The sequence below is a fragment of the Xiphophorus hellerii genome, chromosome 20 (assembly GCF_003331165.1).
Source record: "Xiphophorus hellerii strain 12219 chromosome 20, Xiphophorus_hellerii-4.1, whole genome shotgun sequence".
In the NCBI taxonomy this organism is placed as follows: Eukaryota; Metazoa; Chordata; class Actinopteri; order Cyprinodontiformes; family Poeciliidae; genus Xiphophorus; species Xiphophorus hellerii.
In genome coordinates, this window is record NC_045691.1 from 16,483,995 (window position 1) to 16,502,298 (window position 18,304).

At 38.8% G+C, this 18,304-nt stretch overlaps 1 pseudogene; it reads right to left on the reverse strand.

Moving 5' to 3' along the window:
• Positions 1-1,399: 1,399 nt before the first annotated feature.
• Positions 1,400-12,634, reverse strand: LOC116710164 (myosin heavy chain, fast skeletal muscle-like; annotated as a pseudogene).
• Positions 12,635-18,304: the final 5,670 nt, after the last annotated feature.

The following is an 18,304-nucleotide window of genomic DNA, read 5'->3' on the forward strand; positions in this document are numbered from 1 at the left end:
CTGTATTTGCACAGTATATTTTATTCATTGTAAATAGTTTGTTTGAGCTTTCTACGCAAAAATTAACACTCTCTGTAAATGTTTTAAGTAACCCTTCTCTTTTTAATTTTTCTTTGGACCTTATGATACATTTAATATCTATACTGTATTTTTTATATATATTGTAAATTTGACTTTATTTTCTGTTTTCCTATTTCTTGCTTCTGGTACACCTGAATTCCCCCACGGTGGGACAAAAGCACTGCCTTTCAATTCTCTGGTTAATATTTGCCAAGTGACACCAAACTTGTCCACACAGGACCACTAGAGAGAGCCCGTGTACCACAGTTTAAGCAAAAATGGTTCTAAACATCTTGACCAAAAATGTGCTTATTTTTTGTGTCCTTGAATTGACATTTTTATTTTGATAATTGCAATGGTGACAATAATTTTGTCACTCACAGACAGAATCAAGAAATTATAGCAGCAAAAATGAATAGCATGGACGGTTTTGATTGATTTGTAGTTGCAATAATCAACTACAAATCTTTTGTTCGTAGACTGGTGAGTTTTGCATACAGAGAAACTCAAATACATAGTGATTCTGTATAACCTTGTTTAGTGAGCACAGTAAATCTGATCATGAATATTTGTATTTGCATCAGTGCAAAAGTTTCCTATTCAAAGATGTTTGGAAACAAAAAATAACCTAATTGGTGATATTAGCTAACTGGCTTATGTTACAGTTATTTGACACTGATACAATAAGTTAGTCCGTTAGTACAGTAGCTGCTCTGTGTGTGCTTGAATTGTCATTGCAGCTGCTGCTTTCTGTAAATGGTGAAGTTGAAGTTATAATTTCAAGTTTCTGTTCAAAAGTAACTATGTTACCTTCAGTTGTAATAAAAATGCTTTAAAAATAATAATTTAAAAAAAATTGACTTTGGATCATATTTATTGAAATTGGCCTCTGTCTCTTTAAGAATCTTCTACCTCTTCCTACACCTACTCCTTCTTCGGTACGTCATCACAACAATACTTCTCCAGGCTGTCCATTGATGCCATTAACAACTGTTCAGAGGTTGCATGGTCCACCAGATGTTTACTAATTACTGCTGCTGCTAGTCTGGTAGAGCTGAGTGGGGGAGGTGCACCCCGGGTTGCTGTGTGGGGCCGGAAGCTCAACATGAAATAATCAACACTCCAGGTACGTTTTTAATGAGGGAATAAAAATATAAAGTTCAAAAAAGTCAGTTTTGTATAAGAATCCCTTTAAAATGATCCCCATTGGTTGATAATTATCTTACATTACCCATTAGCATATGCTAATGTAAATGCATTGCAGGCAGATGTGTTTGATGTGCTTTATATATTTTGAATTTTCTGTGTTTCAGTGAGGCATAAAAAGAAAGAAAACAAATTCATCAAACTCCGCTACGTTTATTGATTTGACAATATTCATGCATGCTTGACATGCTAAAGTCAGTGTGCAGCAAGTTACTCATATTGTATGATCCCTTGATACCACATACTGGAGGCATGTTTTCTTCATCACTCCTCTGAGTCTTTGGACTGAAATGGCAGGATAACAGTGATACTCTTCAGTACCGAGTCATCAGTTTTAAAGTCAAAAGGTTACATAAATGAGAGTTATGTCAGAGATTTGCTTTTGTACCTTGCCAATCTCCCGACTCTTGGCCCTCAGCTTGTTGACCTGGGACTCTGCGATGTCAGCACGCTCCTGAGCCTCCTCCATCTCATGCTGCACCTTCCTGTATCTGGTCAGATGAGCGTTGGCCTGCTCCTCCTGTTCAACAAGGCACCATAAAGTCAACTTCTCTATACTTAAATAGATTTTAAAACAAATAAGTTTAGTTTACTTACAGCCTCCTCAGCCTGCCGCTTGTAGGATTTCACTTTCAGCTGCAGTTTGTCCACCAGATCCTGCAGTCGAGCAATATTCTTCTTGTCCTCCTCTGTCTGCAGTGCAAAATCAAAAGTTTCTCAAACTCTTTAATATTGTATGTTCTATGTGTGTTATATTTGTTGTGGCCACAGCCACTAACCTGATAGGTCAGCTCCTTCACTCTTCTTTCGTACTTTCGTACTCCCTTGATAGCATCTGCACTGCGTCTCACTTCAGCATCAATCTCACCCTCCAATTCACGAACCTTAATGAAAGAAAAGTAAAATGATAGTAAACACATAAATACATTGTTGTAACTGGGGAAAAAAGACCTGTGAGGAGTGTTCCCCTTTCACATACCCTGGCCTCCAGTTTCTGGAGCTGCTTCTTGCCTCCCTTCATGGCCAGATTTTCAGCTTCATCCAGACGGTGCTGCAGGTCCTTCACTGTGACCTCCAGGTTCTTCTTCATCCTCTCCAAATGAGCACTGGTGTCCTGCTCCTTCTTCAGCTCCTCTGCCATCATAGCAGCCTGAAATTTTTAGGAGTCAGCTTTGTTGAAACGTTCGTGGTCTGTTATGGAAACCTGACTTTCATATAGACAAAATTCAGCAGGACTCACATCAGTGATGGCCTTCTTTGCCTTTTCTTCAGCATTTCTTGCCTCCTGAATGGCATCTTCCACCTCACCTTGGATCTGAATGAAGTCAGCCTCCAGCTTCTTCTTGGTGTTGATGAGGCTGGTATTCTAAACAGTCAATAGTTAAAATGATATTCAATAATTGTATGTTTGGTAACTTGAACGTGCTGATTTGATTATCAAATACCTGAGAGTGCAGCAGGGTAACACGCTCACTAGCATCCACCAGCTCCTGTTCAGCCACTTTGCGGCTTCTCTCCGTTTGCTCCAGAGCAGCTCTGAGCTCCTCGATCTCAGCAACCATCAGGTTGTTCCTGCGCTCCACCATCGCAACCTGCTCTCTCATGTCATCTTGGCCTCTCAGAGCCTCGTCAAGGTGCAGTTGTGCATCCTTAAAAATGATAGAAACAAATAAGCAATGTAATCGGATTAATATTTGGCAAGAACCTCTCTACTCGGTGAAGTGCAAATACCTTAAACTGTCCCTGAACGTTTCTCAGCTGCTTCTGGGCTTCTGCCGCCTGCCGGTTGGCATGGCTCAGTTGTATCTCCATCTCATTGAGATCTCCCTCCATCTTCTTCTTGATTCTCAGGGCGTCGTTCCTGCTCCTGACCTCAGCATCCAGAGTACTCTGCATGGACTCCATCACCCTCTGGCTGTTCCTCTTGATCTGCTCGATCTCTTCATCCTTTTCTGCAATTTTTCTGTCAACTTCACTCTTGACTTGGGTAAGCTCCAGCTGAACACGGAGAATCTTAGGACTCCTCATGCTCCAGGGTGGCCTAAGAAAAGAAATTAGCCTGTTAATAACTATGAGTTCCAATAAACAGTAAACATTTTCAAATTAGTTTGGTGAAACCAATACCTCTGCCTCTTCAAGAGAAGTTTGAAGTTCAGTCTTCTCTGTCTCTACAACCTTTTTTGATTTCTCTAGTTCGTGAATGGTTTTTCCAGTTTCACTGATTTGCTCAGTCAGATCAGAAATTTCCTCTGCAAAAAAAAAAATCAAATAGTTTTTTTGCTAAACACTGTACATATTGAGTACATGGTACTTTCTGAGATTTGCTAAACAATGGTCTACAATATTACACAAGTTTAAAAACAGTCAAAGATATGGAACAATGTATGAATGCATTCCCATGATTGTTCAGATACTATTCACCTTTTAATCTGTAACGTTTTATCAATTACAAGCACTGTCACTAGTTTCATTACTTGACTGAAAATCTAAAGTTGCTCTTACGTTGCAGGTTCTTGTTCTCCCTCTTCAAGGTCTCCAGATGGTCCAGAGCTTCTTCATATGAATTCTTAAGCTTAAACATTTCAGTGCTGAGGGAGCGAGCTTCTTTTTGAGCTCCTTCCAGCTCAGCCTGGCTCTCCTCATACTTCTGCTTCCACTCTGCAAGAACCTGAAAACATAAATAGATCAAATATTTATTGCCCATTGTTGACTTTGTGTCCCTCAGTAAGAACAGGACTGAAATGACAAGAACAAAACCTTGTCAAAGTTCCTCTGCTTCTTGTCAAGATTTGCAGCCAGAGCATTAGCTCTCTCCACGTCGATCATCAGGTCCTCCACCTCACCCTGCAGCCTCTGCTTGGTCTTTTCCAGTGAGGCGCATTTTGCATTCACAGCCTCAATGGACTCTTCTGCATCCTGAAGACGCTGGGCGAGCTTCTTCCTGCAGAGAGGTATGTTGGATTTAAAAAACTTTAAATCCGTTGCAATTTCAAATCATCATCATAAGAGTAAAAGTTAGACTTACTTGGCCTCTTCCAGCTCCTCAGTGCGCTGAATGGCATCAGTCTCATACTTGGTTCTCCACTGAGCCACCTCGCTGTTAGCCTTGGACATAGCGCGCTGCAGCTCAGCTTTGGCCTCCTGCTCCTCTTCATACTGCTCTCTGAGCAGATCACAGTCATGACGAGCCGACTGAACCTGCATGAGCCAGAGCATTCTTGGCCTTAAAAGAGTGAGAGGTGTTAGCGTTCATCTGTTAGTTAGTTAAAAAAATTGCAGTTTGAACAGTGCATACTTTAACTTCTTCTTCAATACGCCTCTTAAATTCTTCAATCTGCTGAGTGAAAGCCTGCTTGCTCCTCGTCAGCTGAGAGATCAAGGCATCTTTCTCCTCCAGCTGGCGACTGATTTCACCTAATTAAGCAAAACAAACTGACATGGCAACAAAAATATCTGAGGAAGTTGCAAATACCAAAATATTGGTCAAACGCTTTACCATTCTCTGTTTGCAGTCTTGCCCTCTGTAAACCGATGTCATTCAGCTGTCGCACATTTTCTTCATTCTTTGTTTTCACCTCACTCAGTTGATCCTCAAGACTGCGACACATTTTCTCAAGGTTCGCCTTAATTAGAAAAAGGTGCATTGATACAAAGTGCATCTTTATAAGTGAAGTTTTTCAGTTCTACTTTAACCAACCTTTGCTTTTGCAATGGACTCCATGTTGCTTGAGAGGTCATCGATCTCCATCTTGTATTCACTTTTCTCTTTCTCCAGCTTCTGTTTGACTCTCTGGAGGTTATCAATCTGCTCTCCCAGCTCCGCCACGCTGTCGGCCTGCTTCTTACGGAGAGATGCGGCCGTGGCCTCATGCTGCAGCGTGGCCTCTTCAAGGTCACGGCGCAGCTTCTGAAACTCAGCCTCGCGCTTCTTGTTCATCTCGATCTGAACAGCAGTCGCTCCACCAGCTTCCTCAAGCCTCTCGCTGATCTCCTCAAGTTCCCTGGAGAGATCGGCCCTCTGCTTCTCCACTTTGGCCCGAGCAGCTCGCTCAGCCTCAATCTCCTCTTCTAGCTCCTCAATTCGGGCCTTGCAGATTTTCCAAGAAACACAAAAGCGTTACTTAGGGCTGAGTGTTATAAACGAGAAATGCATTCAACAAAGCTAGGTTAAAAAAGACAACATTTTAAAGAAACCTGAAGTTCTTTTATCTTCTTCTGAAGCTGAACACCAAGCACTTGCTCATCCTCAATTTTGCTGAGAAGCTGACTTGTTTCAAAGTCTTTCCTGCAAAAAGACAAAAATACAAACAATATAGACATATAATATTTAGGGGGTTTTGTGTTGAAAAGTTATTAATTGTTTTGTGTTAAGCAATATGTTACTTTAAGGTAGATGCTTTGAATTTATACAACTTCTGATAGCATCAGTTGTCTTGCAACTGAGGGAAATTTTTGACTCTTTAGGTTGTTGGGTTCACTGTTTTTTTGATAGTCTTTGTTAATGTTAATTTCAGATTTACTGACTTCTTTATCTTCTCTTCAGACTGCTGCTTGTCATTCTCCAGATCCATTATGGTTTCTTGAGCCAGTTTCAGATCTCCTTCCAGCTTCCTTTTTGCTCGCTCAAGATCCATACGGAGTTTCTTTTCCTGCTCCAGGGAACCTTCAAGCTGTTTAAAACAAAATAAGCACATTTATTAAATTTGAATATTTAATTAAATCGCTGTGAGCTTCAGTTAACCAATCTTACATCGTCCACTTGCTGCTCCAGTTTTGTCTTGGCTTTGGTCAGAGTGTTGACTTTGTCTTCCTCTGCCTGCAGATCATCCAGGGTCTGCTGATGGGCCTCTTGTAGTGCTTTTTTCTCCTTTGACAGCTTAGCAATGGTTTCATCTTGAGAAGCCATTTCCTCAACCAGATTTTTAACCTGCATTGACAAATAAATTGCTTTAGTAATTTGGTCAAATTGCATTTAACAGTAATGTGATTCATAAACTCAAACCTTGTTTTCAGTGGCATGTTTCTCCTTTTCCACTTTGGCCAGAGTCAACTCCAAGTCATCGATGTCCTTCTTCAACTCAGAGCATTCGTCCTCGAGTTTTCTCTTCTTTGCTGTCAGCTCAGCATTGATCTCTTCTTCATCCTCCAGTCTCTCAGCTGTCTCTTTGAGTTTGGCTTCAAGCTGGATTTTTGCTTTAATTAGTTGCTCGCACCTTTCCTCTGCATCAGCCAGGTTTTCACCCTCCTAGGTTTGCAGAAGAAATAAGAGTGTGTTCAAATATAGTAATATTTGTATCTAATGAAATTAGATCTCTGTGCTCGTAAACATACCGACTGAATCTGCAGCTGCAGGTCATTCTTTTCCTGAAGGAGAGAAACCATCTTCTCCTCCAGTTCTTTCTTCTTAGCCAAAGCCTTTGCCAGGTCCTCTTTGGTCTTGGCAAAGTCTTCTTTCATTTGGGCCATCTCCTTCTCCGTCTCTGCACTCTTCAGCAGAGGTTTGATCTTGAAGTACAGCTTCATCCATGGCCATGTCTTGACGTTCATGAATGCGCGGATGTTGTACTGGATGGAGTAAATGGCTTCCCTGGAAATGGTGAAATATTGATTCAAACAGATTTGCTTAGAGTGCCTAATACTTGCAGCTTGCCTCTTATGTTTGAGACAATGTGGATAAATCACCTGCGTTCCATCATTTTGACAAACTCTCGTCTCATGAGGAAGCCTCTGCAGAGAGCCTGAGTCATTGTGACCAAGATTGCAAGTTTTTCATCTCGCATCTCCTCTAAGAGACCAAGCAGACCAGCCTTGAAGAACACCTGAAATGACATTGTTAACACATTAAAATACCAGAAAAGCAACACTACTTGCTTCTTTCAGCAACGTTTGTTGTGAAGTATCGTTTGATGCTTAAAACTATTTTTTTCTTACAGAACAATAACTCACAGCATTCAGTTGCGCTAGACTTATCTGAATCAGATAACAGAGTTGTTTTTCAATGAATTAGAGTTGTTGTGAATTGGCCAATTAGACATAAATTCAGTTGAATGCAAGTTTACCTTAGTGTGTCCAAACTTGTACTGAGTGTGATCAACATCAATAGAGCCCAAGAGTTTCTCAGAAGCCTTCTTGTTGTCAATGAACTGTCCCTCAGGGATGACACTGGCATTCAACACTTTGTATCTGATAAAAGGTAGAAATATTGTTGAGTTATTCATCTGTAAATTATTCATTGAATTTGTAAATTCAATATTCACCTCTGTTTGAAGTCACCATAAAGGATTCTGCTGGGGAAACCTTTCCTGCAGATTCTGATACCCTCCAGCACACCGTTACACCTCAGCTGGTGGATGACCAGATGGTTCTCCATTAGACCTGAAATACACATAAAATTAGTCTTCTCTGTTTCACATGTTTGGATTATGTCAAACTCCAAATAGGGATTGAGCTCACCAGGAGTCTTTGATTCATTTGGAATCAAGCAGCGCACAAAATGTGGATGAGTGCTCCTCAAGTTGGTCATCAGCTTGCCCAAATTCTCCTGGAAAATTTGGAAATTCAAATGTGGATATTTTGAATTGATCTGTTTCATTGCTTCTCAACATTTTAATTGCGAGTCATAGTAACATTTAGTAGTAAATCTTACCCTGAACAAAGCTGACACAGTCTGAAATGACCCACCCTTCTTCTTGCCACCTTTTTTTGCACCACCCTCAGCTGTAACATATAAAAAATATAGTAGGTTTAATATGGTGAAAGTAGATGATTACTTATACGTCATGAAACTATTATATGTGATTGCTTTAAAAACTACAAACTCAAAAGTTAACTAAGAATATATTTCTTACCCTCTGTCGACGCATGAGATGCATACAGGTAAGCCAGCAGCTTCGCCGCTGACTTCTGGTAAAGCTGGACCACCGTGTCATTCAGGGGGTCCTTGTTCTTTTCCAGCCAACCAAGAACATTGTAGTCCACAGTGCCAGCATAGTGCATCAGAGAGAAATGAGCCTCAGGTTTGCCTTTGACCGGTTTTGGTTTCTGGAAGGGAGCACTTTTTCCTAGATGTTGGTCATACAGTTTGCTCTTGAAGGTCATGTCTGTTGCCTTGGGTACAATACACTCCTCTTCAAGCATGGAGAAGATGCCTAGAGGCTGTCAGGATGGAAACATGCAAATAAAAAAAGAGATTTCAAGGTGAATGATAATTGACATATACTTCTATAGAGCCTTATCAAGACTAAGGGAGCTCAAAACGCTTCACGCTACATTCGGTCAGTCACACATTCAAGCACACATTCACACATTAATGCCATAATCAAAATGATTCTCTGTGTTGGTCAGTATGTGTCTGAGCTTGTTGCTGACCTTCTCAATGAGCTCAATGCACGCAGCCAAGTCCATGCCAAAGTCAATGAACTCCCATTCAATTCCCTCCTTCTTGTACTCTTCTTGCTCCAGGACGAACATGTGATGGTTGAAGAACTGTTGCAGTTTTTCATTGGTGAAGTTGATGCACAGCTGTTCCAAGCTGTTGAACTGTTGGAAGACAGACTCTGTTAGATATTTACTGTGCTGGTTCACTGATTTAAAGGTTAATCCCAATATTACTGACATCAAAGATTTCAAAACCAGCGATGTCCAAGACACCGATAAAGTAGCTCCTTGACTGCTTGGTGTCCAACATCTCATTGATTCTGACGACCATCCATAAAAACATCTTCTCATAGACAGACTTGCAGAGAGCACTCACTGCATTGTTGACCTTAATTTAGGCATAATATGCATCACATTAACTTAGATGTTGACTTGAAATGAACGTACCTGAATAAAATAAACTTAACAAACTTTGGCAATCATTAATTTGTAGATCATCTGAATTGATCACCTGGGGAACAGTTTGACCTTTGGTCACCATCTCATTCCCGACCTTCACTCGGGGGTAACACAAACCTTTGAGCAAATCAGCAGAGTTCAGACCCATGAGGTAGGCGATTTTATCGGCCACTGAAAGAAGAAAAAAACTCAGACGTTCTTCGAGACAAAATCTGGAAAACATTGAAACTTCATTGTTTGTTTTATACCCTCAGTGCCATCAGGTTCAGCCTGCTCTTCCCGCTGCTTCTGCTTGAACTTCATGTTTCCATGATGCATCACAGCTCCTGTCAGTTTATACATGCTGATCTTTTCCTCTGAAGTGAAACCCAGGATGTCGATGGCAGTCTGTGAAAAATTAGGTTTAAAAGATGTTCGTAGCACTGTGTATAATGTTAAAGAATATATTGGCTACACAAGAAGGCGATAAGGCAGCGTTAGATCTTGAAGATTAAGAACCTGTTGACAGTCTGTCAAAACAGAGGGAGACATTGTCTATTTTTGTTCATAGAGTTTAGCAAAACAGTTCCAGATCATTTGTCATTTAGAAGAAAATATGACATGCCTTTGCTGTATCTACCAACCCTAGGTAGCTATAATGAAATATATTTGAAAATGTCTTACATCAGTAGCAATGAATTCTTCAATGTCATTGATACTCTTCACACTGATTTCACCCTGACTAATCATGGGATAGTCGTAGGGATTTGTGGTAATCAGGAGAGCCTCTAAAGAAAACACAAAGCAAATCTCCGTACATATCAATAAACTAATTATGAAACTTATTCTATATAAATAGCCTGTGGTAAGACATTGTTAACTTGTGGAGTAACTGCAGTATTCATTTGTTTCTAACCTATTAGCTCGGGTTTGTGGCCTGTTGTGAGCTGATAGAAGATGTGGTAGCTCCTCTCAGCAGACAGCTGGAATGTCACTCGAGATTTCTCCAGCAGATCTGTGTAGATTTACATGATCAATTTTAAAAAATCTCTTTTTAACTATAAATAAAAATGTGTAAGAAGACTTAAACAGAAAGTTTTACATGTTTCAATATCAGCTGAAGCCAGCTTTCCAGTTGACCCAAAGTGGATTCTGATGAATTTTCCCTGTGGAAACAGGAAAGTGTTATATTTAAAATGCTGATATTGATTGCTTTCACCAAAGTAACAAGAGACAGTTTCAAGTTGAACTCACAAAACGGGAAGAGTTGTCATTCCTCACAGTCTTGGCATTTCCATAAGCCTCCAACAGTGGGTTGGCTGCAATGATCTGATCTTCCAGTGAACCCTGGAGGTGACATTCATCTCATTAGTTGAACAGTTCCAGTTTGTGTGTTTGTATCATTTTATTGCTTAGCAATGTCATTGACCTGCATTTTTCCAGCAACTGGCTCAGATTTCTTTCCACCAGCTACTGCGATTGTCGCAAAGTACTGGATGACACGTTTGGTGTTCACAGTCTTTCCTGCACCAGATTCTCCACTGGTTTGAAGATGCACAGTTTAGTAAAAAATATAGTGATGCATTTAATATGAAAATACCTCAAAATATTTGGCACTTACGTAATCAGGATAGACTGGTTTTCTCTGTCTGTAAGATGGAAAATGATGCACAAATGTCAGATGGATGTTTGAGGTGAAACTGCTGTATTTATGTATTGATTATAGAAAGTGTGGTACCTTGGAGCATGAACTGATAGGCATTATCAGAGATGGAGAAGATGTGGGGAGGAGCCTCAATTCTCTTCTTCCCTCTGTATCCTGCAACAACCATTGAATCGTACACTGGTAGCCACTTATAGGGGTTCACAGTGACGCAGAACAACCCAGAGTAGGTCTGCAGGGTCACAGAGGATCATTCATGATGCATGTTTTCTTGCAGTCATCATCTGCTTCCACATTATATATTTAGGAAAACTTACATAGATCATCCATGCTGCATATCGCTCTTTGAGGTTATACAGCACAGTGGGCTCATTGAGGTGAGTCATCATGGCCATGTCCTCAATCTTGTCGAACTTTGGAGGGTTCATGGGGAAGATTTCATCTTCCTTCACGGTGATGCTCTGATGTCGTGTTCAACAAACACAAACAGACAGAATAGCTATGTTTACTGAGCTCTGCTAAATTTTCGGTTTGTACTTATGATTAACCAAGCATTAACCTTAATAACAATCCAAAATGGAGCATCACTGAAAATACCAAGTCTCTTTCCTTTAGGACTCCTTTTGCTATCACTCAGAAATTAGTGCAAAGACAAGTAAACAGTGTTATTCTTGTAAAAAGTTACAATGTTAACACAAAAAGGTGTGTTTGTTCAACCAAGTCAATGTTTAGTAGGCCAGAACCGCTTGATCTTGACTTATTTATTTTCAGATGTCCAGTGTGGCAGAATCAGAAAATGACTGACTGGTTTCTCTATATTTAAATATAATTGTTTTTTGTGTCCTTTTTCTGTGATTACCCCTTTCTGTATTTCAACATAGTAAAATATATCTTTATTTAATGATTAACTCTTTGACATCAACCCACCATGAAATCTTGTTTTACTTCATAACTAGTTTATTGAGTATTTGGGTAACCTACTAACTAATTTCAGACTTTATGAAGAAGTTTCACATTTGATTGAAGATTTAAGCATGTATTTTTTACCCTTCTTTATCACTTGTAGTGTAAGGAGTGTATTTAGTACATAATTGATCCTTTTTCTGCCACCTTCATCTTGAGTCTAATCTGAGGATCTAACAAAGAGCAATTCGGACATTAAGACAGACAAAACCTCTGAGCTATTTAAAGCTTGTCCCAGGGTGTGCATACATGACTTCTTAAAATCTAAAAAAATGTTAGTCTGATGATCAAGAACTTCAGGTAAATATACTTTTTTCACTCAAGTTCAGACAAATTCTTTCAGAGATAAAAAAAATTGGATAAGTGAATGGAAAGGAAAGTGGAGGAGTTTTATCTCCAGTGCTGCATCCTCACCTTCCCAGTAAGAGTCTCCACGGTGGCTTTGCCGCCCTCTCTCTTGACCAGTTTCCCCTTTAAGTACATCTCAGAGGGCTCAGACACAAAATATGCTGATTTGGCATCAAAGGGAGTGTTCTGAGCTTCAAGACGCTCTCTTTCTGGCTTGCGGAGGTATGGGGCCGCCGCGCCAAAACACTCCATTTCCGAATCCCCCATGGTTCCGCTGTAAAAACACATATTCCCAAAATCATGTTCAAGGAAATACATTTAATAAAAATGAACTTACTCCCCCCAAAATAAAGAAATATATACATCTATATATTAAACTTTAACATTTTATCTCACCATAATAAAACATTTCCGGGTCACACAAGTGGTCAAAATATGTAAATCATAGCTTCGTACCTTGTAGCACACCAGTTGAGCAGAAAGTATTGCAGCAGATGTTAAAACAGAGGTCTAAAAACAAGACAGATGAATTACATTTATTGATACTATTTGCTGAGTTTGTAGTACTTACTTTTAAAATAAGAAGCGCCGAAAAATTGGTTGAACAAATTTTAATTGACCAAATCTTTTATATAAATTGTGCCATTTTCTGAATCAGATTTGAATGTAATAATATCTGTTAGTAACTTACCTTTGCAGAGAGGCTCTCGAGGGTGCTGTTTGCTGCTCCTTTTATATTGTCTGATGGGAGCCTATCACATGTTTGTCGCTGTATTTGGTCATGTCGCCTGTCGTTACACTTTTGCAGAAGTGCCTGTCGAAGGCCAAAAGGGTTTGTGGTTGTTGCATGCCATTCATCCCAGACAATAGATAGATCTCCATAAATGCCCCAATAAAAGAAAGAATACATTTTGTTTTTGCTTGTGGGATTTCTTAGAAATCCCTATAAGTCACACATCTGATTCAAGTTGTTTTGTTTCCTCGGACTCTTGTCAAGAAATGCGGTGAGAAAATCAAAATTTTTTAAAACAGTGTGCTTATTTAGGTTGTATATCATGCAATGTGCAAGTTTACTCTTTCTTTGTCATACCATGTATATGAATAAACTTACAGGTGTTGGTTAAATTCATGTGAAGTTGAATCAGAAGTTGCAGAAATACCAAAGGTGTGACTAAAGCATCTTTTCAATGCCCTCTGGCACAAAAGCTGCCCTTTGCTATTTTTCTGTAAGGCTTTGAAAAGTCATCAATATCAAGTTTCAGAGTCCTTACAGGTCAGAAATGATTAAAAAATAAAATGAGTGCCACAGGGCTTTGAAGAAAAGTAGGGATTGCCAAAGGGATTACTTTACACAACAGTGCCAACAGCTGCTCTTATTCTTCTTCTTAAGGGATACACAAGGGAGGCTGAGACAATCGCTAAATGTAGAGCAGGGGAGGGATGGGTTACTGCTCTTCTTCCTTGTGGTTTTATAAATGACCCCACAATGAGGGATGTTTGTGTCAAAACATGTTGAAAACATTAATCTCTATTGTTTGTTTGCTTGACAAAGAATCTACTAAAAACCAACTTTTTTTGCCAGAGACTTTCGACATAGGTGGCAAGTTTTGTAAGTGTGGGTTAAGGAGCTTGTAGCCACTGTTAGCCTGGAAATATGATCAAGATACATTGTTATAATGAAAAGAAATTCTAAAGTGGTTACCTAGAAGATATAATAGACCTCTGTATTCAGTGAAGATAAGTGACATGATGCCAGCATTGAAGTCTTCTGTCTTATAAGGACAGATTTCAAATATAGCACCTAGGTTGTGTGGATGCTCAAGGAAAATACCACATGCTCAAGGGACATATTGTGTTTTATAACCTTTGATGTAGGTGTGTCAGCTTCTGTATTTGTCAAACGAGCAACAGCTGGGATCAGGAGAACAAACCAAGGTGAGTCTTGAGTAACATTCCAGTCTATTGAGTGGCAACAAAGAGCACGGATATATACTTACACAAAAAGCAGCACCGTTTTTTCAGATTTGTAAGTACTTTTTAGTGCATTTAAGGCATATTTGTTAGGAAATTTTGTCTGTAATCTGTATTTATTATTTTACTTTTTGTAGTACTGGAGGTTTGGGATGTGAAGTTAAGACTTGAAGAGGTGGAGATGCACACGGCTATGAAAATTATCTTAAAGTTGCATCTTTGAACAATTTGAATTGTAGCTAAAGAAGATAAAACGTTTACCAAATCTTTTCAACATCCATGTGTGTTGTTTATAACTTATGCAACTTTAGAGCCAGGTTCTGGGTCACAGTCCTGACTGGCTTCTGAACATACTTATCTTTATTTATCTTTTTATTTTAGCAATTTCAAAACAAACCGAGTTTTTTTTCACAACCTTGTAAATTATGTCTTTTAATGCATGCTTTTAAAAATCTGTGCCTGAATATGTGTGGAGACCTCCGTGTAAAAGTGTTTTTGGCAGCATCTGTCCAGTTTGAATATATATCTGGTTACTTGCATGTCTTGTATACGATAAATAGGATTAGAGATAGTGAGAAATTTTAAAAGCTAATTGCATCACTTAGTGGTGGATGAAGTTCATGTTTATCGTAAGACTAAAACAATTTTTAGATTCTTAGAAAGCTTACAAATTAGCTTTTATGACACAACAAACTTTGCATGTTGTGTTTGCTGTTCTTAAATTGTATTCTGTTTGGACATTTCTCTGCTCCACCACATTAAGTTCATGTGCTGTCAGACCCTGCTGGTGTTAACTACTATCACGTGTGAGTGCTTAGCCGTCGACGGCTGGGGTCATTGGCTCCGTATAAACACCAGAAGGAGCCTCAGGTTGCAGAGGTGCAAATGTGCTGCTTGTGTTACCAGCCTCTCTGTCATTATCATCGTCACCACCATCTTCATCATTAACATTACACGGTATCACGAACTGTTGCCAACACTAAATATTAAATTATCTGTCTCAACAGCCTTGTTTTGGAGATGTAATGATTTTTCTTTTCGTTGAATTAGGAAGAAACCTTTTAATGATCCCACCATGCTTTGGTCACAGTGCAGAAGAACTCTGTGGAGAGTCAATGATGCTTCTGAAATATGGTATTGCACATTCATCATGTCATTTGTAAGCTATTTATAACAATTCACTCATGCATCCTAATTTTTCAATTCCACAGGAAGTGCAACATGGTGACAATAATATACACCTCAGGCAGAGGAAAGAGGAAGCCCTGCAAAAATGAGAGGTGAAAAACTTTGTTTAAATGAATTCTATAATGCTATTTCACAAAAAAAGCAGTAACTAATAAAAGCAGGAGTAAAATCCTAACTTTTTTAACCACTTACATTAACATTACCATGGATGGCTGGATGAATGTATGGATGGAAACATCATTAAACACAAGCTAAATATGAATTTTCAACAAAAAAGAGATACAAGATATGAATTGAAGGGTGTATGATACACCCAATGAAAATCCTTCAGATATTCCAGTGATGAACAATAACCATTTTTTGCATCAAATGGGAAGTGACATTCAGAAAAATAAAATCTGTTTGTGACCGTAGACTAGTGCACAAAACAGGCTCCATAAAAACATGTGGAAGAACTTGATTATATTTTACAGAATCATGAATTTATACAAAATAACTTCTTTAGGATGAATTAGACTGGAGAATGTGAGTCAGACCTTCTTTTCCAACATCAACGGATGACCTTGTAAATGTGTTTCTGGAAAAATTGCAAAAGATACATATATGCAGAGTTTTGACCACTAGTTTAGGGAGGCCTGCAGGACTTTGTCTTTACATTCCTGATTTTAATGGCAACAAACAATCAAACTTTATAAGAGAAGTCAACAAAACATGTATATATAAATACATCACCCTAGTTATTTGATATACCATGGCATCAGGAATCCATCCATCCATTGTTTGTATTCACTTGTCTCTGCTGGATTGTTGTGGGGGGCTGCTGTCTATTTTTAGCAGTTGTTGGGCGAGAAGAGGGATATGCTCTTTGGATAGGTGGGAAGTCCTTCACAACACAGAGACATACAGGACAAACTAACCATGAAAGCAAACACTCAGAACCTAATATGCATATTTTCATATTGTTGGAGGAAGTCAGAAAGGCCGAGAGACAACTGGACCCGATGGGAGAACATGAAAACTCCATATAAAAACACAGGAGCTTCATGCTGCAAAACAACCAACCTGCATCAGGAATGATTCAGTGCAATAACTGCCAACATGCCTGCATGTGCAAACTATAGGGTGCAGTTTGTAAAGTTACACAGTCAAGTATTGACAGCAATAATTGTATTATTATTATCTAGCTTGTCATAAGAGAAAAAAATGGAGGCCTTTTTCAAATTTTTCAAAGCCATATTTTTTTAGTTTGCTAACTAAATATTTGGCATAAACTAAATATATAGCTTGGTAATTAAATATTTAGTTTTAAACTGTGACACGTATAAACAAATAAATAACATGATCAAAATATGACTTTGAAAAATGAACTCCCATTTTTTTTATATTATGACTGGCTAAATAACAATAATGCAGTTAATTTTTGACTTTCTTTGACTTTGTAGCTTTACAAACGGCACTTATAGCAAACTTGCCAGCCAGAGCTTAAGAAAAAATAAACACCTGAGAATGCCTAAACATACACAACTTACCTGATCTTCAATTTGTTTGCAGTAAAAAATGCAAGTCATAAAGCACACCCAGTTTTATCTTTCCTCTCCTTAGTTGCTTACTATTTTAACTTTGGTCTAAACAAATGTGCATGCACAGCAGAAAGTGTTGATGACATGTTCTCAGAGATGTATTACTTATCACACACCGGGGAATAATCATTCCTCAAGAATTTAAAAACAGTATTTGCCTCTCAGATGTGTTGACAACATTGACCAGAAGCCAACAGGTGGTTCATTATATAAACAAATAGTTAATGTCTTCTTTCAGACAAAAAGTCAGACCCAGGTGTTTCTTAGCACATTCGTGCCCACCATACTGCAAAGACGACTGAAACTGCAGCAATTATATGGATTGCTTAGTATGACTGAAATTATTGTACTAGTGCAACAAATACACAATTGTCTTCATGAATGTTGTTTTTTTGTCTTATTCCAAATTTCAAACTATAAAAAAGACCAATCATCATTGTCACAATATAGCACAATGTCACTGCATTGACTATTAGCATTTAGGATCTAAGCTACAGAGAAACAAACACAGCAACCATCTTGCGATGGAGTGTACTTACCAGGATTCAGAACCCAGTTCAACTGAACCAAATGAGCTGATGACTAAATCACAATAAATGTATTAAAGAATATGGACCTTCCCAGAGCAGGACTGATGTAACAAGATGCTGAAAACTATCTCACATGTAATTAACAGTGGCGTTCTAAGCATTTGTCAGCCATTGCGGTAGTAAGAGCTTGGGCATTTGTGTGTGAGAATCTATATTTGCTTAGGTCCTAATAAGACTGTAAAAGAAGGCCAAACATATCAAATGTTATTTTTTGTTGCAACATAATCATACCTCTGGAGAACTGCTTTATAACATGGCAGATCTGCTCCAAGTATAATGCACCATAATGGCTTCTTAAAATAGCTTTAAGTAAACTCCTCAGCCCTGGGCTTAAGAGCTGCTTTGAACAGAGTCACTGCCAAAGATTCGGTTGCGGAAAGAATTATTCATGTGAAGATGGAAAATATAGTATCTGCGTATGTTAAAAGTAATGGCATTAATGTTATCTTCCTTTATTTTAAAAATCTTTATTTATCTCAGCAACACAGAGTTTTTTGAATAATTTCTTCTTAGAACACTAAGTAAAGGTCTTAAGAGATGCACAGACTTCCCTCCCAGTCTCGGTTGCAGCTAGGTTAAGTATGGAGAGCCCTAATCCTCTCCTCTTTGCCTGAGATTTTCCAGTCAAAGGCTGTTAATGGTGCCATGAACTCATTCTAAGACCAGAGGGGATAAGACCTTTATGGCTGTACCCCCAGACTGTGCCTTGATACTCTTGATGCTAGCAGCTGAAGACACATTTGTTCAGACTGGCTTTCAATTTTTTTTATTTTATTTAATATCACATGTGTTCTGTTTTATCTCTCCTATTGTTTTATCTTCTGTGTTTTTATATCTTATATTTTGTAAAGCACTTTGTGGTTTCTGACTTGGGGTTTCAGTTAATAATTGTTTTGGCATTACATCGGATATGGTAACAC